At 49.8% G+C, this 27,717-nt stretch overlaps 1 long non-coding RNA gene across 5 annotated transcripts in view; it reads left to right on the top strand.

Moving 5' to 3' along the window:
- Positions 1 to 18,569, top strand: part of LOC125325968 — a 96,037-nt gene extending 77,468 nt beyond the window's left edge. Inside the window, exons 17-21 of one of the 5 annotated variants that reach the window (XR_007203639.1) lie at positions 3,698 to 3,833; positions 9,188 to 9,335; positions 11,146 to 11,213; positions 12,382 to 14,155; positions 17,948 to 18,569. This is a non-coding gene — a long non-coding RNA (uncharacterized LOC125325968). Of the gene's footprint in view, positions 1 to 3,697; positions 3,834 to 9,187; positions 9,336 to 11,145; positions 11,214 to 12,381; positions 14,332 to 17,947 lie in introns of those variants that run through there. The other 4 variants (XR_007203638.1, XR_007203641.1, XR_007203640.1 and 1 more) reach the window with 4 other exon arrangements.
- The last annotated feature ends 9,148 nt before the right edge of the window (positions 18,570 to 27,717 follow it).

The following is a 27,717-nucleotide window of genomic DNA, read 5'->3' as shown; positions in this document are numbered from 1 at the left end:
GGAGCCTAAGGAGGTTAATGCAACTTTCCTTTGTCTAAAGCTGGCACAATCCAAACCAGCTGTACTGGGATTATATTTCTATATAATAGAAACATAATTTCATAGGTGTGATAAATAGTGCTGACAATTTGCTGTAGTAAGCCTGAAGAGTTTAAACCATGTAACTAATCCAAATCGTAGAATTTCTTTGGTTTACACTAATTGTAGATGTCAGGTCTGGTGGTGACTGGATACTGTGTTGATGGGTCCTTCAGAAGTGCTGAGAGATAGATAAAGTTGGGCTGAACTGATGTATTTCATATTATGAGCAGCTGGATGAGCCCTGAACACCATACCCAAGTGATTCATTTCTGAATGGTGGTGAAAAGAGAGGGGGGTGCTTAAATAAATCAATGGTGATTTTAATAAACTGGGAGCTTCTCACTACTAAATCTGTCTCCATCTGATCTGAATTGCAATTACCTGTCAAAAATTCATCCATCATTGCAAGTTCCAGACAAACTTTCTGGCAGCAGATGTTTCAGGGAAGCTATTTCATGTGGGAAATATATCGTTTGGTGTATAGCATTCCCAAGAACAAAAGCCAAAGCAGAAAACATTTCCCGAGTAACAGCAATAACTTCTGTGTCATACCTAAGCTGAGTTTATTGGTGAATATAATTTGTAAATGTGAATTTCCAACATAAATCAGTCCATGAAATACTACCCGTAATTCAGCCCATCTCAAAGAGATGTAGTAATTCAATACTTGTGTACTTGTGAAAGCAATGGTATTTCTAATAACTTTAAATTCAGCATTATTAAGCCCCCTCTCTGAGGCTACAGCACTGGTGACTGCCAAACAGAAGTGGTGTGTTCCAGCTGTGGGAAGAGCCCTTAAGAGATTGCCTAAAGAAATGTGTCTCACTCCCTCAGATCTGTATTCAGCAGGTGTGGGGCCACCCATGCAATCCATGTCTCTTTCACACCAAAACCCAGAAGAAACTGGGGGGAAAAAAAAGTTTTCCTGCCACTTAATATCAGTTCATTGACTTCCTGTCATAAGAGAAAGGGCTGAGTGTGGACTGTGTTGAAGGATTTAAATTCAGAATACCTAAACTCTGGTTTTTCATTGACAGCCTTCCCACCATTTGATACATGGCTGATCCCTTCTGTGGCAAGAAGACAACGTAATGAACATTTCTTTGCAGCCATCAGAAAATTGTCATATAACACTGCTATTTCTCATCTGAACATGTACCGTGAAAATGACCTCTGAAGACAGGCTGGACATAGGATGAGAAGATTGCTATCCCAGCCAAATAATACCCCAAAAGCTGTTCTACTGTCACCTCTATCAAAACCCTCCATTCTCTTTGCCAATTATAATAGCAGAATCTATCAGTCTTTTCAATTTTCATTATATCAGGAATTTACTTTGCACGTTTCCTTCCTCTCTGTAGTACTTTAAAATCATGTTTCATTAAAAGCTGTTCCTAGCATAATTGGGAGCAATTCACTTATAAAGTAACTGCTGACAGATGGATCCATTTATATCTTAGACATGATGTGCTGGGCTTCTTATCTTGTCACCTCTGCCTGGTGTTTGAGGATTCATCCTGTTGTGTTGGTGGTTCTGAAAGCCCCAGCCTCATACACTGCACCAAGTGTGTCATTCTGAGCTCTGGAGAACTGATGGCTGCCAAAGGTTTGGAGAAAACATCCTGGTTTGCCCTACTTCTCTCATTCATCAGTGCACAGTGTCATTGGGGTAACATTTCCTGCAGAAATCAGAAAATATTTACATATTGCATGTCCGCTCTTCTCATTTATTTCCCTATTATTTATTTCCTTCTATTATGTAGCTTGGAAGGGCTGTGGGTACTTTGTGCAAATCACTTCTCAGGCCTGTGACAAGAGATTGTGTCCCCTCCAAGGGGTTTATTGCCTCAGCACTGGCTCCCAGGACCATCTGTCCATTCCCCTGTGCCAAAGGCACCGAGGAGAACCAAAGGACAGGAAATAAATGGTTGGCTGCGTGTCCCAGGGTGCTGTAGGGGTGCACGGGTCCTTCCCTGGGTAGTACATGAGAGGTAGTAAGTAGGGAGTGCATTATACTGCACCTTTAGAATGAGAATAGATAACTTTTACCTAACACAGGAGAGAAGCTGGAGCTGGCAAAGGGAAAAGAGAAGTGAACGGCACGGAAAATGATGCTGGCAGGAAACTTTATAATGAGCAGAGGGAAAGACAATTTCTATCAGGACCTGGGCACAGCAGGCACTGCAAGTGAAGGGTGTGAACCTAAACCTGACCCTCTCCTCTCTTTACCTCTATGAAAGGCTGCATTTTAGGAATATGAAGAGGAAAATGAACTTTTAGCCTTAGAAGTAGCTGGAGGAGCAGGTGCCTCGGGCTGAAGGTGGTGTGGGTTGCACACATCCTTGTGCTCACAGTCAGGGTGCGATCCCGTCCCATATGGCTGGGGGCTGGAGCTGTGTTTCTCTGGGATGTGTGATGAAGCCTTGGGAGACAATTCATTGCTCTGGAGAGTGCTTACCCTGGGGAGCACAAGGTGCCAGCACCAGTCAAACAGTGTCAAGTTTCGTGATTAGAAGCAAATTGGTGGAAGCTGGAATTGTTCCTGATGGGTGTTTTTAATTTCATTTTCCTGTGGAAAGATTATTGAAAAAGCTGTTCCAGGTACTTGGATCATGCATTCCAACAACTTTAAAATTTAAACTTCTTCTAAGGGAAGATCACGTGTGTTTCAGGCCTATATGCATAATATATTTTAATATTGCTAAGGCATCTGTGACCTCAGCACAGAAATGTCATGAGAGGGAATGGCAGAAGAAGGACAGGGGGTAAAGCTTTAAAACACCCTCATTAAAATGTATTTTTCTCGGTTTGAAAAAAATAATGAAAACCACCCCTTGATCCATTTTCCTGAAAGCAGTGATCAAATGCTTTAGAGGCCAGTTTCATTCTTACGAATAATTTTTTTATTAAGAAGGATGAAAACTATCTAATGTGATAACTATGAAGGAATGCAGAGTCATTTTCATTATGACCATGAGCATTTATTTGTGGCATAAAATTACCCTTAGGCAGAAAAGTCCTCGACTATTGCACACACGCACCCGGTTCTTCCAGCCACTGCTTCATGTCCTGCTGTGGTGAAATACCTCCTTGAGGTGCATCAAATAAACAAGTCAGAACACCACAGAGCCAGTGCCACGTGATCGTATTTCTGTCATTTTCCATTGGAAACTCGAAGCTGCCTTTCATTAAAGACAGCAAACGTGTCCTTGAGTCATGGCGAGGAACCGCAGCCCCACCACCTCCTAAAGGCTGTATTGGCGTCTCCAGAAGCAATTTAATCCGTCTCTTCTTCCCACCCCACACGATGAAAAGACAAAAATCGCCGTGTGAATTACATTTGCCTTCAGGTCTTCCTAAAGATAAATAATGTTGCCTGCAGGTTTGCATTAGGGATGAAGTGTCTGCATTCTGGATAACTCTGGAAATAAATTAAATGAAGGGAGGCACAGCCTTTAGCTCTTTTTCTGGGGCTTCGTTTCAGACTGTGATTTTCACACAGCACTTTTGTTTCACCTGTGTTTGAGGACGAAATATACAACGTTTTCAGAAAGTATCTTCCCTTGCCCTTCCCTTTTCCATTTGCTTAATATAAACGTGGATCTTTTTTTTTCAGCTCTCAGAATGGTGAGGCTGACGAGTGATATTCCACATGGACTTGACTGCTTTGTGGCTCACCTTGGGCTTCTTAGCTCTCCACAGGAGATCCATCACCTCTTCTGCAGTGAGACACCTAATTGGGGCAACACTCGGTGAGTGACTCCTGCAGTGCAGAATGGTCCGCTCCAAGCTTGGAAAAACATTTCGAGGATGAATTGTCAGTTCTGTGTCCAAGGTATAAATGTTCATGTCTAAGTGTAGAGGTCTGAAGATCCAACAAACATATTCCCATTTTTCTTACACAAAAGACTGACTGAACACGTGCATGAAAAAGCTGCATTTATTTTTGGGACAGTAGTGCAGGTTCTACTTTTAAAGCTGTCTGAACCAGCAGGTCACCATGTGGTCTTTCCAGATCTCCAGACTTTATCAGTGGAAAGGAAGGCACACTGTGAAGCGAGGAAATGTTTCCTTCCATACTGCTTAATTAGAGCAGGCAGCCTTTTTTTTTGTTTACATATGGGATATTTTTACCCTTGTATTCTTGTGTCCTCTCCAAAAATCAGGAAGGCTAAGGACTGATTTCAAATATTTCACTCCCAGTTGCCTTTGGCGTGTTTTGGTTTTTCTTTCCCCTCCGGCTTTCCTTGGGGTTTAGATGTTTGGTTTGAATTATCCCTGTTTTGCTTCACATTATGACTAAGCAGGCTTTTAATATAAACACCTGAGCACAAAAAAATCAAGATTAAGAAACTGTTCCACTTGACTTAAAGCATTATCTCTCCTGAAATGGGATACCTGAGGTCTGGGATACCTCAGCTGTAGAAGTCAGGTTCTGATAATTACAAATCCTATAGGAGTTTTCAAAATTAATTGTGTTTCTTCTCAGTGAGGGCTGTGTAGAGTTTGACTGCCTGTTTCATTGAGCTTAGGCTGCTCTTAGGGCCCATGAGCCATACAAAAAAAGGAACAGCAGCTAAAAAACAGTTAAAAGAGTAATTTGTGTGATTTAGCAGCCTCCTTGGAAACAGAAAGCAGAATACTGTTTGGCTTTACGGCACAGGAAGAGAGTTGCTTTCTTGGTCTTTGAAAATATATTTAGCTCTGACTTAGTATCCAAGGTAATAACCAGCCCTGACTGTAGAAAAGAGTATTTGCAGGGTATCTTCTCCTGGCTTTTTAAAATTGAAACGGAGTCACTTCCACTGGAAGATTTTTCCTTATCTAGCCTGCAACCTGTCTTTCTTCTTTGCCTGTTTCAAGTTCACAGGCAAGAACCAGCAATGCTGCATCTGTGTCTCTGCCAGGAGGGGCTGACCCCAGGAGAAAGGGAAAGGGCACCAGTTCCTGTTCCCTTCCCACATTTGCAGCACTCGTTGGCGCACGGGCCCGGCGCTTCTGTTTGGCTCAGGCATCGATTCCTTTCCTTCCACAGCAGAGCTACAGCCGTGGATTTCTGCCCGAAGCAGATGAACGCGGACTCGGATGCTCCTTCTCCAAACCAACCCCCCCTCCAGAGGAGCTGGGGGAAGCTTTCCCTGCGGGAAAAGGGCAGTGAGGAGCAGCAGGGGCTGGTGCAGCCTCAGCAGAGGCTCGTGCTGGCACTTTTACAGGTGCACTGCTGTCCAGCAGGGAGTGGGAACAGCTGCTGCTCCTCTGGGCGTCGCGGTGAATTCCTGAGAGCGCCGCGGGCTCGGTTTGCCGGCCTGCATGGGAAGGGGACTGCTCTGCAGGCTCAGAAGGAGCATCTCCTTAGACTTCTCCCTTCAGGTTTGACAATGGCAGCATGCTAAGGGAGAACAGAAGGACTGGATAATGCAGAAACCAGTTTGGCACACCTGGGAAAACGCCTGTGTGTTTCTTTCCCTAAATGCTGCAAACAGGTGGGAACTGCAGCTGTCTGAAAAACTTCATCTTATTTCTATAAAGAATTTTGGTTGGTTTTTTTTCAGATCATCCCCAAAGCGAGATTTTTGAGGTGGCTCTGATTTGCAACAAATGCTGTTTAAAAGACAGAGACAGACATTATAAAGGGTAAAAAACTCCATGCGAACAGAATTTGCTTAAAAAACCCCAGAATTAAGATGGGGAAATCTTACCATACCCTGACAGAGAGAGCCTTCCAGCAATACTTTCCAACATCTCCTTTGGCTGATGTGCCACAGGAACTGGAAGTTGTCACATCAAGTGAGACTTTCACCCTTTACTTGGGAGGCCACAGTAACTTCAATGCTCGTGGTTTTAATGGGATCAAGAGGGAACTGTCACCTGTCACCCCACAGGTGGTGGCCTGTCCTGGGGCTGGAGCTACGTGAGGATCTCTGTTCTGTCCTTGTAACCACAAACTGTGGATTAATCTTGAAATAAGTCTTAAAATTCTTAGAGCAATGCACCCATATGGAGATAAATAACTTCAAATGCACCTTGAAGCAATTGTGGCAATTTCTATGCTAAGAGCTCATTAGTATGAAATTGTTCTTCATATGAAATTGTGATAAAGCTCTGAACATAAAGTGGAATTCAAAACCCATGGCTTTTGGCTGCCTTTCAGGAAAGGCATTTTATTTTCACCCTGTGCTTGGTAACGCAAAATGAAAATCTAAGTGAGATCGAAGGGTAACTGCCACGTGCCATGTTGCATTGATTGTGGAAGTTATTTTACATCGTCCTGGGAATGCACAAGTTGCCACAACCTTTTCATGCTCTCATTTATAAAAATCTTGCCCAGTGAGGTGGCTGTGGGTAGATACTGAGACTAATGCAGGAGGCAGCTGCTCACCTCGTACGGGCAGGAACACAAGCTGCATGGGTAGGGCTGTTTGGCACTGCTGGTGTCCTCGTGTGGGTTTGCCACTTCTCCCTCAGTTCTGCCTTCATCCCCTCTCCTTGAACTGTCTGACTTCGGGAAGCCTCTGCTTTTGCTGCTTGTCCAAAGAGCATCTTGCAAACCTACAGGGAGAAATAAATACCATTAGTTATTAATTGCTTAATCAGTTACCTTGTAGTTCTTGGCCTTAGGATTGGCTCCTGGTTTGGGCATAAGCCAGCCCCGAAGCTGGCACTAGAAGTGCTTCCCTCTGAGCCTTCCGTGAGGTGTCACACGCGGGCCAGCCTCCTAAGCAGGCCTGTCTCTCACGTGCTGCGTGCCCCTTGTCAGTGGAAATGAATATTAAAATCAAATACTGAACCAAGCGCACGTAGGTCCGTGGGGGAAGCCACCACTTCTCATATTCCTGTGGTATGCAAGTGAGCTTTTGTCTTTGAGCTTCCTGGGCTGAGGATAAATGGATGATTCTTTCCCTTCCTTGATTTTTCTCCAAAGAACAACAAAAAAATTGCTCCCTCGAATTCCAGTTCAAATTAATGGAAGTCTGGGGGAGAAGAAACAGACAAACAAACAAGGAAGTGTTTTATATTTGGGCTTCTCTTTCCATCTCGAGGCAGATGGGTTTGGTGTGTTTTACAGCCACCTTCTGAAATCAGTCTGTTATTTTGCCATTCCTTTGTAAGAGAGTAGCAGTGCTGAATCTTTATCGTATCGATCGTTCCTAGGCTTTCATCTGGGGCCTAGGATAATACATAGCATTGTTATTGCATTATTATTTTTCATTTGTATCCTATTGATTTGCTGCCAGGGACTTACAGGTCAATTTGCAAAAAGATGGGCTATGATTTATTTTTTTTCTAGAAGATTATGCCACGATGGGAATGCTTTTATAAGGCTGTCAGGTCTTTCGGTTTCTTTTTTCTCCTCTCAGGAGTGCAGCACATTCATAGATCAGTGGCACGGTTCCACCTGGATTTACACCCGGAGTATCCATGACTTTCACGTAATTCATATGGATAAGTGGCTGTACCCAAGCCTACACTTAAATTGGAATTTTACTCTGGGGAATGGTTCTTCTCTCACTCCTCCCCGTAGGACTCAGAAACAACAAAGTCGATACAGTTACACTGATGCAGAAGAGAGGGGAGGAGGGAGGGCACGCTTTCTAGGTCTGATCACAACAAGCCACCAAAGTTTAGCATCCCCAGGTGACAGGTGCTAAAAACAGACATGAAAAGTTATTCTTGGTAGCACGTTTTTTGTTTGCCAACAGTTTACTACCAAGTAGTAGCAGTCCAATTCCTAACAACTTTGTACACAGAAGGCCCACTTTTGAAACAAAATAAGGATTCAAATTTTCCTTGTTTTTCTTTGACTTACTGTTATTAGATTGTAGCTACTGGGAAAGCAAGGATTATACAAGTATGTGGAATTGCACTTTAATTCCTTCAGTACAAAACTCCTGCTACATAATTTACGAGGGGGTCGTTTTTAATTACTCCATGCAAAAGTGTTAAGTGCAGTGGGCTGATGTATCCATGCACTGTGTTGTGTACTATTATTTTTCCCTGGAACCCAGCCAGGTAAATCAAACCCGCAGTGAGGGACTTCAGTTCATGTTCTATTTACACTGTATTGAATTTTCCTGGCATCCTTTCAGCAGGAGCAATTTGACAAGGGAATTTTTTTATAGCACAGAACACCTTTTCCTGCCAGTGAAGATTTTCAGTTTGGGGATTGGTGTGGTGTTTCAGACTCCTGGTTTGTGGCACGGAATTGGACGTTGATGTTAAACCATGCTCTCACCAGCACAGGTCACTGGAATTACCTGCCCCGTTTGGGAAATTTTATTCTGAATTATTCACAGAGCTCAAAGTAAGACACAGCCCAAATAAATGCCTCACTCATAATGTCTCCCATGGCAAGATAATTATCAAGCAGCTGAACTGCTGCCCTTATCTTCCAGGAGTTATTTCAGAGAATGTTTTCATTTGTCTTCTTTTCCTGCCTGTCCGAGTTTTGCTTTGCATTTTGGCACCATTAGGATAGAACTGTATTAGACAGGAGCGAGGCCGAATGAGATTTCCTGCTTTCAGTGGAGGTGTGAAGTCACAAGATGTGCAGTGTCTGGCTGCTAAGTGCCTGTTCAGTGTAGCACAGCAGCATATATATATTTATAGCTAAATACTCCAGAATGTATTTCTTTTAATATTTGAGGACAAAAGATTGCCATGTTCCAAGACTGCTGGAAATGTGCTGTAATGGCACAAAGGTGCTATTTACAGACACCAAAAGAAATTCCTTTTTGATAGTACTCATGACTGTCTAAGTTGAGCTGAGATTTTTTTTTTTAAAAAAAATTGGAGAATTGATGAAAAATGCCAAATCCTTTCAGTGATTATAAGGAATATTTGTTTTTTACATCTTTTTATACAGAAATGTTTCTGAATATTAGATTTAGAGCATCTAAGTTGTCGTTTCAAAATCTGTTGTCCTTTATAAGCATCGAAGGCGTTACAAAATGGTCAAAATCTTCTGTTTCAGTTGAGCTCAGTCAGAGCTTTTCTGTCTGGCAGCTCAACAAACACAAGGAGTTTCATGTTCTGCTTTAATATTAAATATTGCTTTATAAATCACAGTAACTGTTTTCCACCAAACCTGACTTCTGCTTTATTTCAGAGACCTGCCAAAGGAAAGCCTTGCATCTGCCAATAACCTGTGAAAAGTGCTTCCTCATTTCTGTGATACCTACCAAGAATGGGAGATTTAGCGGGAGTTTCTAAGTTCCTCAGACATTTAGAGAAGACCCCAAGCCCTTTCTACGATGGTGAGTACGGATATTTATTTCTCAGCTCGGATTTACTGACGGACTGAGACAATCTGACTGCTACAATGACACTTGTAGAAGCTGGGATATTTGTAGGGAATCAGTGAGCAGAGCCCTGAACTGAACTTGCTGCTGATACGCTGCTGCAATCTGTGAGCAAACACGTGCACAAAAGCCAGCACTTCAGAGCTTCTCTTTTACATCTGGCAGCTAAACCAGATTTCTGTTTGCTTCACTCTTTGTGAAAAAGCTAAAAAGCAATGAAATACTAGTTACCTTTGTGTCTGTCTGTAAAATTCTTCCTGGGTGATAAAAAATTAATTGCGTTAATTACTGCTTTTTCCCAGCACTGCTCTGCAGTGCCTGAGTTAAGAGGTGGTTCCTGTCATAGCTGCTGAGCTGTTCTTGGGGAAGTGCTCTGTTTAAGGCAGCGTTTGTGCTTCGGTAGAGCCCTGGCCAGTGTCAGGTGGGTCAGCTCCTGTCAGGGCTGGGGCATCCTTGCCCAGCCAGCAGGTCACTGAAGGGTTACTGGTGCACCATCTGTTGACTTGGCTCTTGGAATGGGAATGATTTGTGGCAGGAGCCCAAATGATGAATAAACGCTCAGCCCTGTGTTAGGGATAAACATATTTATGACGCTTCAGTGAAGTTACTTCATGGTAGTTCCCAGCTATGAGGAGATCTTTTGGGCACTTCTGTCTGTACAGCCCTCCTTTCTTTTTGCTAACTTACAGAAGTACATTCCAGAGCTCTGGCAAGCCCCCACCTTTGCACAGTGCTGTTCCAGGAGAACTGCCCAAGCAAATCCAGTTATCCGTGTGCTCACCAGAGCCTCGGCGATCCGAGCTGTGCTCTCACATGCAGCAGCAAACACAACTTAACATTACAATAACCTCTCATCTCACCTGAGGTGCTGTTGCAGAACAGGGTGAAACATACACCTACAAATGGGCTTTCTGGTGCAGAGAAGCCAAAATTCCATGCTAGATCAAATCAAGCAGATTAAATGTCAACAGCCATAACCTTCAAGTGGGACTTGGAAACTCAATCACTGGATTATGCTGGACCATTCTAATTCTTCATCAATCTCTGCATGTCTTTTGATATCAGTAATGAAGGTACAGGGTAATAAATTATTGTGTGAGAATATAAATATTTTTAAAGTACCCCAAATTAATCTTTTTAATATAATCTCTATTAGGAAGCAAGTGCTTCCTTAATATGAAAATCCATTGTCACAGCCTAGAAGTGATGAACGGATGCATTCCTGTGAGGAGGAATTAGAGAGGCACTTTCTGACTGTTGGGTTGAGTTTGAGTTCAAACTGAGATTCAGCAGCATCAGGGCATTTGCAGCTGGGGCATCCTCAGGCTGTGCAGTCCCACAGTGTAGCAGGCTGCCTGTACAAATTGCTCTCACTTGATATTTCAGGTTCCCAAATTGTTGCTCTTCCACGTTGATCTGAAATACGTTCACAAAATACGTGTATAATCCACGTGCAGGATTTTACATTGCAAGGTTTGGGGGTTTTTCCTTAACAAAAGACAAACTCTGCTGCAAGTCTGCATAAAGACTTTTCTTCTGCACAGTAGATTTTATCCAGCTGATTCAACTGCTGCAGTTGCAGCTGGACGTAGTGGCCAAGTCCATTCTGTCAGTGTCTGGTCCGGAATGCACAATCTCTTATTTTTTTCCCCCCAGAACATTCCCTACTCTCTTGCTATTGCTCCTTTTATACAGTCATACTTTTCTTAAAACTTAGAGTAGCCATTCAGGAAAATCCCTTTTCTTTTCCCCTCTCTTTTGGCAGGATGAATTCCCAAGGACGATGTGTCACCACTTGAAGACCGATCTCACAAAGGACAGATCAATTCTGAAGTGAGTCCTAGCGCTCCTTTTAACAATTAGCGTTCCTGTTTCCCGTGGCTCTTCCTTCACAATAAGGTCTAAACACGTCAAGTCATTTCTGCATGTTCCCTGCAGTATTTTACTGTCTAAAGACAGGCAAAGGGATCTTCTGAACTTTCTGAATTAGTTCACCCAAACACCACAGCAAAGGCAGTGTCTGATTTCCCATTTCTGAGTGGCTCTCGAGCAGGACTCGGTGCCTCGTTGCACCCGTTTAACACAAGGTACCGGCCGGACTCCAGGGCCCCGCAGCGGGGTTATTTACCACGTGCCACACAGGTGCTGAGTCTGAATGATCTGATGATCTCACACCCAGAAAATCTCTTACTCTGCGTAATCCTCGTGACCTCTTCCTCCGTCACTCATTTATCTACACTTGGAAGAGGCTGGCACGTGGCCGATTTTATGGATGGCGTGCTGCATGTCCTGGGATCAGCCTTCATGCGCCGTAATTCTTTACACAGTCATTAAAGCACTATTAGGGACCTCAGTCTGGGACTGGATATGGTCATTGGAGGAGTTCCACAGAGGTTATTCTTGTGTTCCTCTGTCTCCACCTGCTCAGCAAGCGCGAGGCAGCAATTACAGGAAGGGCCCCTTAGCATCCAACCCGTACACAGGGAGGTGGGGAGAGAGATTTCAGAGACATCATCCCCCATTCACCAGAGCACAATAAAACACCTTCTTTATTTCGGATTTTATTGGTTCTGTCTGCTCTCATCTGGTGCCTGAACATTTTATCTGTTCACGCTGCTTTTTTCTAATGCAATAAAAAGAGCAGACAGGATTTTGCCCTTTATTTAAAATGTTTTGCCACATTTAGAGGTAATTCACAGCCGCTTTTCTGTGTTGTGTATTTTCAGACTTATCAGAGAGAGAAATGTTTTGATAGCAAGCGTGCTCTGCAGGGTCCAACTGTGGTCAGATAGGAATAGTCTCTTCCTACCACCTTCCTTCTCTTTGCTCTGCTATAAACCTGTCCCTCTCTCCACATCTCTGGGAGTCAGGCACCCATGTTCCTTCATGCATAATGAAGGAAAAAAGGAGAGGAAAGATCTGGCTCCCAGTCCCTCCACAAGCAGAGTTTGAGTCATTCACATGAGGAATTCAGCGAGCAGACATCTTTACTCTCAAGCAGATCTGTCTTTTCAGAAACAAGCTGACACTCTGGGCACCAAAACAGATCAGAGGAACTGCAACAAAAAGCAGTGTTCTGCCAAAGCTGCAGGCAGGAGTCTGTCAGGGAGAATGATGGAGCAAGAAGAGTGGTGTTCTAACAGGCAAAGGGGGAAGAAAGAAAGAGTGAAAAGTGTAAGAAACTGGAAAGAGACTTCAAGGGGCACAACGCTGTTCAGTGGGGCAGAAACTGAGAAGCAAGTGAACTACAGTGCAGGGTGATTTGCATTTTCCAAGACAATTTGTAAAAGGTGAAAAGCTGTAGATGAAATGCTTTGATTTGCCTTTATCGCACTCTGCCTGTGCACCTGTGTCATTCATTTCATGTAATAACCTCTGCTAAACAGTCAGAGGCTGCAGCATAATTGTGTTGACCTTAAATTAAAGCAAAAAGCTGCAATTCTGGAATTTGAAGCTTGTAGTACCTTGCTGGCTAAAGGGCAAAATAAAGAAGTAAAGATGAATGACAACTTTTCACGTCACGTGAAAAATCAAGGCTTATGCACCAGAGAACTTCACAACAATTGATTCGTATCCTTTCAGCCTATGTCTCAATCCTAAAATTGCATTAAAATTAAACTCTCTGTTTCTAATTCTCATCCAGTGGAGCTTAGATGAACCTCAGATTTTAGATGGGGGTTATGTTATGGGAATTGTTTTCTTTGCAACATAAAGCACCAAGAATGGGAAACAGTAGCATTTTGGGGGGATTCTTTTTGCTTTCTTTCCTTTTTATTCCTTTCTATCCCACACAGCAGAAATGCAATCTAATTGAGTAGCAGGAAGGCAACCTACATTAAGTTAACAAGTGAAGAAAAAAAGTCAATCTTTCTGGCTTTGAAGGAATTTATACCAGGAGAAAAACTGTGCCTGCAATACAAAGCCAAAAGATATCAACTATCCTGAGAGAAGTTTTCACAACAAAGAACATAAACTAGCAAAAAAAAAAAGGCATTGCTGTGGTCGGTGTCCCTGAGATGAGAAACCGAAAGCCGCGAGTGTAAAGCAGCTATGAGATGGTTGTCAGTGGAATGTCAGCTTCCAGTAGAACAGGAATAACTCAGAAGTCTCAGGACGAGTCTCTGCTTCCTCGCACACTGTACAGTGTTTTAATCAAAGCCCGGAATGAGCAGTTTCCAGCCAGCCACAAAATGCCACGTCAGGCCCTGCAGAAAGAGGATTGCAGCAGAAATGGGGCTTCCCCAGATCTATCTAAGGTCTACAACTGCTGCTAGACAGGGCTCAGCTTGAGTCATTTTCTTAGTTCCTTCCTTTGCCCTTTCACCCCAAATGTGTTTATCTTGTATTTTGCTTCTGCATGCTTCTGTAAATGCTCAGAGGATCCATCTTGGAAGCACTTCCAGGGCGGAAATGCTCTGACCTTTATGTATTGACAGATGAGATGCCTATTCTCATGTTCTATATTATTGACAATAATAGCAGTTCTTCCATTTCTTTTGTGAATAGTTTAATTTTTACAATTTGTATGACTTCTTTATACAGTTACCCTCCTATAAAATGTACTATGTATGTCAGTTCTCTTATTCCAGGGATGGAAATGTGGTACCACATACTGATAAACACACGATACCATTTGAACCAGGATCTGCACCGTCACTCAGCAGAAATGAGGAAGGCACAGTGCTCTGCAGCACGAGGCCGCTGACTTACCCACAGAGGCAGCACCGCCCGCACGGCGTGACTGGTGAGGCAGCTCCTGTCTCCTGGGCCCAGAGGTAATTCCTTTTCCAGGTCTGCTCTGTGCTGGACCTTGCCTTTGCAGATGTTGTGGCTGGCGCCAGATGATGCGCAGCAGCTTTGTAACGGGGAGTATCCTCTCCTGGGGATTGCACAGCCCTACCGAAGTCACGTCAAGGAGCACTTTGATGAAATGGAGAGCTGAACTGCAGGGGTAGGAACCAGTTCTTCTTTATTTCATTGTTTGGAATTTTTTCCTGAGAGTGCGGTCAGGGAAGGGTGGGAGATAGAAGACCTTCTTACCTTTCTGGTTTTGTCTCTTTCCATGGTACATCGCATCCATGCCTTCCACAGCTGCACTAGTAGGTCTGTACTTCCTGAGAGGAATCCAACAGAAAAATGTTCAGTCTTTAGGCCCCCCAGAAGCAGCACTGGTCTTTGCAGCAATCCTTCTGAAAATATTTCCGTAAAGTTCTTCTTTTAATTCCTGATCCTGCTCAGACACATTAGACTGATACAAAACCCCGTAAGTAACTTCACCAGCCTCAGTGGAATGGCTAAGCTCTCTGAACTCCACCTTTGCATTATCACACCATTTAATTACATTAAAATTATAAATATAATTATGGCAGGTTCTAGGTCATTGGCTCTGCATCTTCCTGGTTAGGGCTGACCATAGCATTTGTCTGGATTTTCTTGTCACAGAATGGACTGATCACTCCATGCTTCCTAAGGGACCAAGTGCTTGTTCTCCACAGCTCCTTGGAGCTGAAGGTGCTTGCCCACACTGAGCGACGAGTGAGACTGTGCTATGTTTCTATGAGCAGAGCTGCTGTGATGGAAATTTCTGTTCCAACACACTTCCAAACAGAGAGAAATAAAGGGGAAACAAAAGAAAAAGGAGTTACACGCCAGAAGGCAGCATTTAAATGCTAGTGTGGCAACCAGAGAGGTAAGGGAATGAAACACCGACAGAGGGAGGCGAGGAAGGTCACTGTCCCCAGGGGCAGCAACAGCAGATGGCCACAAGCACAAATCAAGAATTCTGCAGATAGGAGTTTTACCCTCGCCCTTTGATTTACTTAAGCATAATTTGCACTTTAGTTTATTTTCATGGCCATTGGGAGGTTGGTAAAGGGCCAGATTGCTCCAAAGGGAGAACATTTTAATGTGTACGTACAGTGGGATATTCAGAGACGCTGTCAGCATTAAACCTCCTCAGTTCTCTTTATTGGGATGACAGCAGCAATAAAAGAGCCACCTGAGGGTCTCTTCCACCCTCTCCCTTTCCTTGTGCAATCCTAAAGCTTGCACATAGATTTCCTAGATGGGGGTTGGACACTGCTTACACTTGGATTTACCTGCATTTCTGGGCTGGGCCAAAACTTCCAGTGGCAAAGTGAGAACATTTTGGCTTTGAATAAGAAGAGACATTTCTTAGTGACTGTGCCGAGCTGCTTCAGACACAAAACAAACATTGACTGCACATCTATCCTGGCAAAAACAAAAGAACTGACCTTAGCAGCGATTACCAGGGAATAGGCCCAGATTTGCATTTGAGACACTTGCATTTCCAGCCCCTCGTGCCTCCATAGGGAAAAGCTGATGTTGCACAAAGAACAGTCAGGTAAACTGCTGTTCCTGCTCGTGTGAGTTCTACACAACTGAACCACCAGTATTCCAGATTCTGTTTAACTTCACAGCCTTTGGAGCTTTGCTTCCACTGTATTGCATTTATTTTCTGGACATACTCAATTTTGCTGGCACGGGAGATAAAAAAATAATAAAAGAAAGCTTATGATAGAAGAGTAGGAAACAAATGACACTTGTGCATTTGTCATTGATCCCTGAAAAATTAGGTGAGCCCTAGACTTACTTTTGGATTTATCTCTGCTGGTTGTGCTAATGCGTTAGGGTGTTCCCAAAGAACCCGAGAGAAACAAATTCCCTGTTTTGCCTCCTATTCGTGGCAGGGGAAGAACAAGATCAAATATCAGGTTCAATTGCTTAAAAAACTGTTAAACCTGTAGGAGAAAGATTAAAAAAAAAACCCCACGACCTTAGTAGCCTTTGCCAGAAATGACAGAAATGAGACAGACACAGTAATCTTGCACAGTTATTCCTTCAGTCTTTCTAAACTCCGAAGACAACCAAATTAACACGGAAATCGGAGCCCTCACACACCCTACAGCCAACAGCTCCCAAAATTATGAAAACCCTTATTGATTCAGTTTATTGCTGTCCTGAAGCAAAAAAGTGCCTCTGCACTTATTTAGTCCTTTTACCTTTGACTGAGGTTTGGTTTTGCCTTGTATGGTGCCACTGAAGAGCAGTGGGGAGCAGTAACAAGGCTTCCTTAATGCTGGAATCATGAAAGCTCGTTCCTTGGGAGAAGAGACCAATCCCCGCTGGCTGCAGCCGCCTGGCAGGTACAGGGTATGGAGCAACCGGGGCTCCCCTGAGTCTCACTCAGTACTTTGGTTATGCCAAACATTTGGGCTCATTCAGTTTGCTGGTAAGAAGACATAAAGGTGACACATCCTGGGCACTGTCCCTTCCTCCCCCTTAAGTGTCCCCCCAGGATGGCCTGCGGCTCATAAAGTAACATCTGTGGAATCAGGCACCTCTGAACGGGCTTCTAACAACTCATTCCATCACTTCTTGCCTCTTTTTATTCAGTGCAAGCACGAAAATTTCTGTGATGGACAATGAAAAGCAATAGAGAAAATCCCAGACAAATGATCATAAATGGCCCAGCTGAGAAAGCAGATCCCATGTAATTGAATAGAGGTGGAAGGTCATTCCTAACACTTCAAATGTAACAGCCAAAGCAGATCCTTATGTCACCGTGATACTGACGTGGAAAGATCACGTGCTTAAAATTATTTAAAAGGAAAAGCAGCAGGAGGACAAGTGGGGAGGTGTGTCGTTAACTTCGTTGAACACAGTTTAAAATAAACCAAAACACAGCAGTTATTAAGCAGATATTTGAGGAGACACAACCAGAGGTATCTGCAGAACATTTACAAAGTGCTCGGCAAATGGAAAGCCGCATCTTTTTCAGCAAGTGCCACGGGTGCTGTGCACCCAGACCTGGCGCACCGGAGTCATCCATGCCCCTCAGGAGTCCTGCCTTCACGCTTGGAGCGTGCGTCCTTTCATCCTGGAGTGCACACCAGCGCTTCAGATCGAGACAAAGACAGCATTTAATGGGGGGAAAGAATGGGAGCTACCGCCCCATTAAATACTGGCACTACCGTTCCACATATTCCCTTGAAGATGAGCACCAAGAGGTTACAACAAACTCACCCCTGTACAGAACAGAAACCAAGTCTCTTCTGCTGCTCTGGGCAGTCCTTAAGCACAAGAAGGAGCCGTAGTTCTTCTCCATTGCTGGTAGTGCAGCTAAAGAAATTCCATAACCCTTCCCTGTTCTCCTTAGTTGTCTCTGATTCTCATCCCCTAAAAATGGGCATCTGTGGTGCTACAAGACGTAGCAGCATATTCCTTGGAAAGCAGCCGGAAAAGAACCAGAGCGGGTCCCAGACTGGGGGCTGCCCCTTGCAGGGGATGATGTGTCAGCTCTGTTAGAATTCCTAATTATTTAGGCACCTAGTTGGCTTTGAGGAGTTTGACAGCGTGCCTGGGGACAGCATCGATGAGCGGGTCCCGAGGGATGGAAGTCCAGCCGCTGCACCCAGCCCCCCGCGCACCGTGTGCTCCCCTGGAGCCCGGGTGTTCCCCTCAGAACAGATCCCTGGGACGCAGGCTCCGCTCCCCTGCCGCCCTGCAGCCTTGGCACAGACCCTCTTTCCCTCTGTTTCCCCCAGGATGGAGGTTTAAGTGACAGTGGGGAAGATGTGGTCCAGATGCTGCATGTGTCTGCAGAGGAAAGGAGAGCTGGGACCAAGGACCAGGCAAAGAGTGGTTTCTCCAGTGGAGAGCCGGCACAGAGGCGTGTGCCTGTGTGCAACTGGGAAGACTGGGAGCCGTTCTATGGCAGGGGCTCATTTCCCACACCCTGCCCCACTCTCTGCTCCCAAAGGTCACCGGGAGCTCACCCAAGGCACAGGGCAGGAGGGCCCAGCAGGGCTGCCCCACCTGGGCTGAGGGGCAGGAGGGGCTTCTGCAGGACTTTTGTCTTGGTCTGATTCCAGCAACTCGGACTGGCTCCTCCTGCATCCAGCGGGCTTGGGGGGCAGGGGGGGGATTTGGTTGGGGGTTTTTGTTTATTGGTTTGGTTTTTTATTTATTTAGACAGTGCTCTGAGGGTCAGTTTTGCTGCTTCATCAGCTTTACCCCCTGCCCAGCTGCCTCCTGGGTGTGTGGATAGGTTCAATCTGCATTTTGCTTCTTTTGCATTGCTACTTTATATTGTAGGCTCTTCATTTTTTCTCTTCCTTCTCCTTTTTTCCTTTTCCTTCCCTTTCTTTCCCCTTCTTTTTCAAATATTTCTTGTCTGTTGTAGGGTTTTTTCCCTTCTCTCACCCCCACTGCTTTCCTGTCTTTTTAAAATTTTTTCTTTTTCCCGTATTTTTTTCTCCTCCTGACCAGAAGCACCTGGGGCAGCTCCACAGCTGGGGCAGCTCCACAGCTGGAGCCACTCGTGGCTGTTACTGATGCCAGGGAGCTGACTGCTCTACAGGATGTGTTTGTTCCTGGGTTTGGGGCTCTCTGTCATAATGTTTTATCGAATAAAGGTTGTGTGGCATGCCTGGGTTTGATGATGGTGTTGTATGGAATGGGCCCAACCCAGATTCCCCGGGAAGCAGCAGTATGGGTTTCCCTGTGCCTTTGGACAGCCCCAGAGCCAGGCAGCACAGAGAGAAGTGACTCCTAAGCCACTTCCGATGATATAACCAAGTTTAAATGACAATAAATTAGAAGTCCTGACTGAAACCGATGTGAAAGCAGGTTCTGCTTGGTTTTCAGACCCTCCTGCTTTGTATGCTCTGCCTTAGGAGCCAGGAAAACGGCTCTGATTCCCCTCCCGATCCTGCTGCTGGTGCAGAGCTGCCGGCTGGGGTTCAGCCACCCCCGGGTGCTCTTGGGGGCTCGCAGAGGCCCAGCGCTGCCTTTGGGAGCTCAGCATCAGACTCACTTGATCAATTTTTGGGCTCACAAAGAGAGGCTGAGTGCTGGGTTTGGAGGGCTTAAGTAAAGCCCAAATCCCGTGTTCTGGTGCTCAAACCGGGCTCAGCGTGAGTCTCTGCTCTCAGCTCTAAGGCCTGCCTTTGGCACAGCCCAATCCCGGGCTCACCCGGCCCCACGGAGAGCTCAGAACCAGCGACTCGGACCTGCCTTTGGGGCTGGAGGCGGAGCCCCAGTGCCGTGCTTTGGGGCTCAGCCCGGGCTCCCGGGACGGTTTTAGGGCTCAGAGCAGAGCAGAGCCCAAACCCCGCGTTTGGGGGCACGGGCAGAGCCCAGCCCCGCGCGGCGGGCTCAGCACGGGATGCCGGGGTCTGCCCCGGCACAGCCCCGGCTCCCCGCGGCCGGAGCGGGCCCGTGCCCGGGGAGCCGAGCCGGGCGCAGCCAGAGCAGGACACCGGCAGGAGCCGGGAGCGATTCTCCGGCCCTGCCGCAGCTCCGCCGGGAGCGGCCCCCGGGCCGGGGCTCGCACAGCGCCGAGCGAGGGTCCCGAGCGAGGGTCCCGGGCCCGGAGCGGCCCCGCACGGGGCGGGCCAAGGGCGGGCCAAGGGCGGGGCGGGACAGGGCCGGCTCAGGTGCTCGGGATGGAGCCGGACCGGCTCAGGTGCTCGGGCCGGGGCGGGACCGGCTCAGGTGCTCGGGCCGGGGCGGGGCCGGGCAGGTGCGCGGGGCCCCAGGGCGGCTGCGCGGGGCGGGGCCGAGGTGATTTGAGCCCCAGGAATCGCCCCCGGCGCCATTTGCTCCTTCAGAGCGCGGTGGGGCCGGACGCGGCCGGTCCGGGCTCCCCCGGCGGGGCCCAGGTGAGGTCTCCCCCCTCCGTCTCTCTTTTCTCCCCCTCGTACCCCTTACCCCGCTCCCTCTCCGCTCCTGAACACCCCCTTTCCTCCTCTCCTTGCTCCCCTACACACCCCGACCCCCTACACTGCCCTTCCATTCCTCCCCCTCCTACCCCTGACCCGGCTCTCTCTCCCCTCCTGTATCTCAGGTGCCTCCTTCAGTGCCCCCTTCCGTCCTCTCCCTGCACACCCCGACCCTCCGCTCTACCCCTCCTTCTTCCTCCTCCTTACCCCGCTCCTTCTCCCCTCCTGAAACCCCCTTCCCTCCTCTCCCTGTTTCCTTGTACACCCCGAGCTCCCAGTCTACCCCTCCTTCCTCCCCTCTCCTTTCCCCGGGCACCCAGCCCGACCACCGCCCCCATTCCCCCTCTACCTCTCTTACCTACACCCCCCGCACCCGGCCTCCCCATAACCCCCCGCCCCGCTTCCCTACAAACTCCGACCCCGCTTCTGTTCGTCTTTCTCATTCTCCGTCCGCCCTCTCTGCCCCTCCTGACCCGGCCTCCGACCTCCCCTCTACCCTCTCTATTCCCCCATTCCCTCTCTGCCCCGCTTGTCCCCCCTCTCTCTCCCTTATTCCCCTTCCCTGTTTCCCCGCAGCCGCGGGGTTCGGGGCGCCGGATAATAAAGCCCAGAGGGCCGGAGCCCGGCGCCCCTCGCTTGAGTCCCCACACGGGGCCGGGCCCGCTGTGCGGGTCCCCCCATGCAGTTCACAAACACCGCCCGACACCGCCGGGGCTCCGGCTGCCCCCACATCACACTGGGGGCTCCCAGGGGGGTCGGGGGGTTTAGGATGGGCCCCCTCCTCAGGAGGGGGTCCGGGGTGGGGTGGGGTGGGGAGGGTTGGGGGGGGGGGGGGGGGAGGGCCCCCTCCGGAGGGGGGGGTCCTGGGGAGGGGTTGGGGCGGGCCCCCTCCGGAGGAGGGGGTCCGGGGTGGGAGGGGTCGAGGGGGGTCCACCCCCTCCTGGCCCCTCCCACCCCGGACCCTCTCCTCCGGACGGGGTCCATCCCGACCCCCTCCCTGGGACCCCCTCCTCCGGACAGGGGCCGAGGGGGAGGGAGGGGGGGGAACAGGGGAGGGGGAGGCTGCTGCTGCAGAGAACATTTTATATTTATGGTGCAGAGTGACGTGACCCCCTCTGCTACCCACCCCACCCGCCCCTCCCTCCCTCCCGGGCCCCTGTCCGGAGGAGGGGGTCCCAGGGAGGGGGTCGGGATGGACCCCGTCCGGAGGAGAGGGTCCGGGGTGGGAGGGGCCAGGAGGGGGTGGACCCCCCTCGACCCCTCCCACCCCGGACCCCCTCCTCCGGAGGGGGCCCGCCCCAACCCCTCCCCAGGACCCCCCCCTCCGGAGGGGGCCCTCCCCCCCCCCCCCCCCCCCCAACCCTCCCCACCCCACCCCACCCCGGACCCCCTCCTGAGGAGGGGGCCCATCCTAAACCCCCCGACCCCCCTGGGAGCCCCCAGTGTGATGTGGGGGCAGCCGGAGCCCCGGCGGTGTCGGGCGGTGTTTGTGAACCGCATGGGGGGACCCGCACAGCGGGCCCGGCCCCGTGTGGGGACTCAAGCGAGGGGCGCCGGGCTCCGGCCCTCTGGGCTTTATTATCCGGCGCCCCGAACCCCGCGGCTGCGGGGAAACAGGGAAGGGGAATAAGGGAGAGAGAGAAGGAGTAAAGGAGAGAGAGGGGAGATGAGGGGGAAAGAGCGGAGGATAAGGGGGACAGGAGCGGACATAGGGGGAGGTCGGGTCGGGATGGGCAGGGAGCGTGGAGAGAGGAGGGGAAGAAGGTGTGAGAGCAGGGGGCGGCCGGAGGGGTGCAGGGGGCACAGAGGGCAGGGATAGCGGGGAAGAACGGGGCAGGAAGAGAGGGAGGGTCGGGCTGCGTAGGAGGGCAGGGAGTGGGGACAGGGGGAGAGCAGGTGCGAGGGAGGAAGGGGAGAGCTACGGGGGAGCGGAATTGGGGGTTTGCGGGGGGCAGGGAGGAGGAGAAGATAAGGGGGAGAAAGGAAGGGGAACAGAAGGGACAGAGAGAAGCAGCGGTGGGAGGCCGAGGCTCCCGCGCCTCACCTGGGCCCGGCAGGGGAGCGCGGCCCGGCCGCTGCCGCCCCCACCGAGCGCCGGGCTGGAAATGGCGCCGGGGGCGACTTCCGGGGTTTAAATGCCCTCGGCCCCGCCCCGCGCAGCCGCCCTGGGGCCCCGCGCACCTGCCGGGCCCCGCCGCGCGCACCTGGGCCGGCCCCGCCCGCCGGTGCCGCCCCGCCCCGCCCCTGAGGCAGCGCCGCGCCCGCCCCGCCCCGCGCGGGGCCGCTCCTGGCCCGGGGCCGCCGCTCGGGACCCTCGGCCCGGGGCCGCCCCCGGCTGCGGGTGGGGCCGGGGCGGGGCTCGCAGGTGGGCGGCGGGGCCGTGGCCGGTGCCGCTTCTCCCGCCGGCTCCCGGGGCTCTGTCGCGCCCCGAGCCCCGTCCCGGTGTCACCCTCCCCGTCCCGGCGCCGCGGGCAGGAGGAGCGGGCGGGGAGCGGGAGCCGGCGGCCCCAGACCCTCGTTCCCGTCCCGCTCCGTCGGGCCCGGGGTCGCTGAACGGGCGCGGCGGCTCCGCGCAGGCACCGAATAAAGGCTGGGAAGCCCCGGCCGGGGCCGCCCCCGCACCGTGCGCCCGGTCCCGCAGCGCCCGCGCCGGGGTCCCCGAGCAGCGGCCGGGGAACCGCCCGGGAACGCCGCGGCTCCCGAACCGCCTCCTGCCCCCGGGACCTCCCTGCCCGCCCCGGCAGCAGCCGTGGGGCCTCCCGGACCCGAAACCGCGGCGCGGGCTGGTCCCGAGTCCCCAGACACCGGCCCCACGAGCCTCGCAACGCGGCGCTCCCGGCTCGTCCTCCGCCACCACATCCGCACCGGGGAGAGGCCCCACCCGTGTCCCGGGTGTGGGAAGAGCCTCAGCCAGAGCTCTGCCTCTGCTGCGGAGCCCCAGCATGGAGGGCTTGAGCGGTGCTCTCAGCCCTGAACCCGCCCCGATGAGCCCGGGGCCGAGCCCGGACAGCGCTGGGCCGGGGCTCCGTGTTCCAAGCACTCGCACACGGGATTTGGGTCTGTTGCTGGGCCCCAAAATGCAGGATTTGGGCTCTGTGCTCAAGGCTTTGCACTCCCAAAACACAGGACTGAAGTCACTGTTTCACAGCCCTGGGCCAGGCCAGATGGGACTGGTTCCAAGTGCCAACAGTGCAGGACTTTGTCCCTGAGCCCTCCACACCCTCACCCCCACCAAAAAAAAAAAAAAAAAAAAAAAACACAAAAAAAACCAAAAACCCAGGACTTAAGACTCCGATTCTGAGACCAGAAAAACGCCCAGTTTATTAGTCTCAGTTCACGGGGTCGTGGAATTGACCGTGGACATCCCCACAGATGGTGACAGGGAATGGACCTCTCACACATTTGAGTCTGTTGTGAGAGCTGCTTTAGTGTAGCAAAAAACCACACGTGGGATAAAAGGGTAGGAAGCCTCCCCCGAAATGAAGGCATAAAATGCAGCCTATCTGCATTGTCTTATTATCCTAAAAAGGTAACGTCCTATTATCCGACCACCAGGCTGGTTGTGCCGCCTCCAGCTCACCGACTGATGCCGCTCATGGCTCCAGGCGCTCCTGAGGCACGGGAACACCCACAGCTCTGCTCGGCCGGATGGAACTGAAGGGCTGGAAGATCCCCAGGCCTGAGCAGTCACCAGCAGGTGACGATCCAGGTATTCGTCCCCTTGTCCTGAGCTCGGGATGAGGTAGCTCCCAGCTGCCGCTGCCAGGAAGGAGCAGCTCCCCAAGGACGACTGTGCTCCCGTGCAATGCCGGCTGCCCTGCCTCTCTTAGGGAAAGCGGCTGCTCTGGAAGAGGAACTCAAATCCCAGCAGTCGGGGCTCGGCAGCAGCCAGCGAGCCCCTTGCACTGCGCAGTGCCAGAGGGCCGTGCCCCGAGCCCGGGAGCCACATCGGGCGCAGGGACTCGGTGACGTGGGGTCCCTGCCCAGGCTCTGCCAGGAGGAGGAGATGGACGGGAGTGCCCGGGTGGAGCCTGGCACCGGCGGCCAGCGGGGCCCTTCCTGAGGGGAGAACTTGCTCTGTGTTCCGTGAGCAGGATTAAGAGCTGGCCAGAAGCATTTAATATTCATTTTATAGACTATCACATGAACTGATACCAGTGTGCATTATGCAAAATAGCCACAATCTCTGCAGGCTTCAGAACAAAGATAAACAACGTTGCTTTCCTTTCCTTCTTCTAGGTAATTATATATAGGTAAGATTAATAATGCCTGATGACATTTTCTTCCTTAAAACTCTGCCCAAGACCATGCTACTAACTAGGTTTCAAAAGCAGAAAGAGATGAAAGTGATAAATTAAACCTGATGCTCAATCTTTGCCTATTTAGCTTTCCATTTCAGAAATCCCTGGATGGATCCACATGCTCCTCTGCTCATATTATCTTATATTTTGTCTCCCTCTAATCTCATTAGCATACCCTAAATCCAACCTGTTCTGCTTCTCACACCAAAGCCTGCTGTCATCTCTGCTCATGACATTTGCATGGCACACGTTGTTGTCACACAGATAATGGCAAAACAAATTGCATCGTGTTCTTCCTGCAATAAACAATATAATTTTGGGGAGCTGGGGCTGTGAAACGAGGTGATACAATTCCTGAGTAGCTCTCAACACGATGAACACTGGCTCGGAGGTTGCCTGCGGCTCCAAACACATGAGTTTTCAGAATCCATGGTCACTAAATGGCTGTCTCCTTTACCAACATTTATTTTGTCAGTACTTCTGTTTTTGTGAGCCAACATTGCAGCTAGTGAGGGTCAAAAAAACCAGACCTCATGTTTGATGTGCTTTCTCATTGATGGAGTCTGACTACTCTTGTTAAGGCAAAGTCCCGTTATAGCAGGGGAATGAGGGGAAAAACAACCTTCATCCATGTAAAGATCAATTGATTATTAAGTACTTTTTTCAATTTCTAGACCTTCTGCCATCCATAAATGACTGATGACCCTTGCAGTGGATATTCTGCACAGTCCCAGCAGGGTCACTCTTAGGAATTCCAGAAGCTGGAAAAGCCCCAGAGTTTCCCCAGTGTCCAGACTTATCCTGACCACTTGTTTCAGCCTTGCTGTGGCTCAGCTGTGCCAGGTTCTGATTATCCAGCAGCACAGGGAGGCACTTCCAGGCCTGAACACTTCCCTCAGTCCACAATAAAAACCAGCTGAGCACCTGCCCCGAGCCCTGTGAGGTCAGTGCAAGGCTCTGATTGTGCCTGACTGGGATCAGGAGCCTGCTCCTGCCTGGCTCCAGCTGGCTCCTGCTGCACTGAGGAAGGGCTCCTCTGGCAGCCCGGGTGTGGCTCCCAAACCTTCCACAGGAGCTGCAATATTTCCCCATTTTCCATCCGCAGTGTTGGTAACTGCTCTGGTTTGGCCCAAGACCTTTCAAGTACTCCAGCATGAGGACAGAAAAGCCCAGGGACAAACAAAGGCCTCTTGGAAGGCAAAGTATTTATTTCATGACTAACAGGCAAATGAAAGACTCTTTTTCTCATCAGGGTTTATGCTGTCTTTTGCTTGCTTGGACTTTTGCTTTCTGTCCTTTGCGAGTCTCGGCACATTCACCTTTCAGTATTTCCATCCTCTGCCTTGCCCAGGCTGCCTCTGTTCAGCTCCCTCAGCAGTTGTTGGTGTGAGCCTGATCTTTTTTACTTCAGCTCGTGTCCCTTTCCACTGGCCCTCGTTCCCAGCTGCTACACCCGGGGAATTCCCGCCTGTGAACAAGCAGGGATTCCTTACCCTGGCCGAGGGAAGCCATCACCCCTGCCCACATTCCCAAGGGTCAGCTGGGCTGGTACGAACCTGTGGTGTCCCAGAGCTCACAGACCACTCCCAGTGCAGCATCTGGGGAGCTGGAAGCCGGTCCTAAGGATCGGGACTGATGCACGTGGTGACTGGAAATCATCCACGAATATTGGATCCAGTTGTTACGAACGGGTGCAGCCAAGGCAGCCCCTTTCCTGCTCACTGAGATATCACCAACACTTCAGTCTGGTAACGTGGATACACAAATATCTGCTCTGGTGCACAACAGTACCTTCGTGGGCATTCATGAGAGTGCAAATATAATGATCGTGGCTCTCAGTTTTGAGGCTGTGATCGAGATTCATTTTCAGTAATTTTAAACAATTATTTCACCTCGTTGCTTAATTCTTTCCACAGCTGGGACTCCAATAAGAGGAGAAAGGAGACAGTTTATTGGAACCCCTTTCCTGCTGAACACTGAGGCTCATCCAGGTCCTGGGAGAAAGCACAGGCAGGGAGAGTTGCCCCTGCTCTGCTGGGATTGCATTCACGAGGGAGAAACGTCTTTGTGAAAATTGGTCTCATTATTTTTATGCCTCATAGTTCCCACTACAATTGTTTTGACCAGAACTGGGACTGCTGAGCGTCACTGAGCAGCAAAGGAGACACTCAGCCATCCCCATGACCTGGCAGAAATGATTGCTGGTGATGGCCTGAGCCCTGGGGTGAGAGTTATTAACAGCAGTAACAGCAACACTGATATTCCCCACAAATATGAGGAACTGCTTCTTCCCTTTGTTGGGAAAATGTCTATTGTGCATCTCCAAGTTACACCCTCAGCACTCACTTGGCTTCTCAGCTATTAATCCCTTATACATTCCTCACAAGGCATCTCCACCAGTTCCCTCTTCCACCTGTTGGGCGATGCTCCCTCCTTATTTCAAAGGTGAGAGCGAGGAGCTTTGCACTTGCCCTTCACTGAGCTCCTCTCGCATCATCTCTCCTCCTTTCATTTCCTTACCAGCAAGGAGAAAGATGAAAGGGGAAAAAAGAAGTGTGTTATGATCTGTGCAAGGCCAGAAAGTGGCCTGGAGAGACGTATTTTGGATTAACTCTGGCTGTATAAAACCAAAGTCAATTAGGATTTCCTCAAAAAAGAAAATAAAATGAAAGGAGGAGATAATTAAAGCTATTTATAGAGTCAGATTAAGGTCTGCTCCTCGAGGTTTTAGCTTTGGCACTTCTCTAAGCAACACGAAACACAGACTATGAGTAACTGTGAGAGACTGCACAGAAGAGGACTCGGAGGAGGAATTCATTCCCCCATCCAAATCCACTGGAATTGACTTGGACAAGGACAGGAATTGCCCCTGGACTGCCAGTGCTGCCCAGTTATTGGGAGGGTGGCTGGCACTGCCACCATTCGCACCTCTGGTGTTTAGTGGGCGCCTGCTGAGGGGCTGTTGGACCACGCTGAGCTCACTCCTTTTACGTGAAACTTGGTGCAATTGCTAAGCAGGTGCCCTTCCCTATTTTCCATTTGTCTCCTCCCCAGAGAACACCCTGCCGTTCCCCCAGGTCCCCTGCCTGTCGCTCCGAGCCAGCAGAGCACAGGCCTCGCTCCCGCCGTGGGACTTCCCGTTCCCGCTGCCGGGACGTCGCAGCCCATGGGCTGAACAGGGAGTGGCACGGGGGGAATGCACTGCTCAGGTGTCCCTGCAGCCTCCAGCTCTGCTGCCAGGGAAGGGGAGCCCGGTCACAGGTGGCTTTCACACTGCTGGAATTCATTGTC

Source organism: Corvus hawaiiensis, chromosome 5 (assembly GCF_020740725.1).
Source record: "Corvus hawaiiensis isolate bCorHaw1 chromosome 5, bCorHaw1.pri.cur, whole genome shotgun sequence".
NCBI classification, from domain to species: domain Eukaryota; kingdom Metazoa; phylum Chordata; class Aves; order Passeriformes; family Corvidae; genus Corvus; species Corvus hawaiiensis.
Note: the sequence above shows the minus strand (reverse complement) of the source record. Positions and strands in the feature narration are given on the sequence as shown.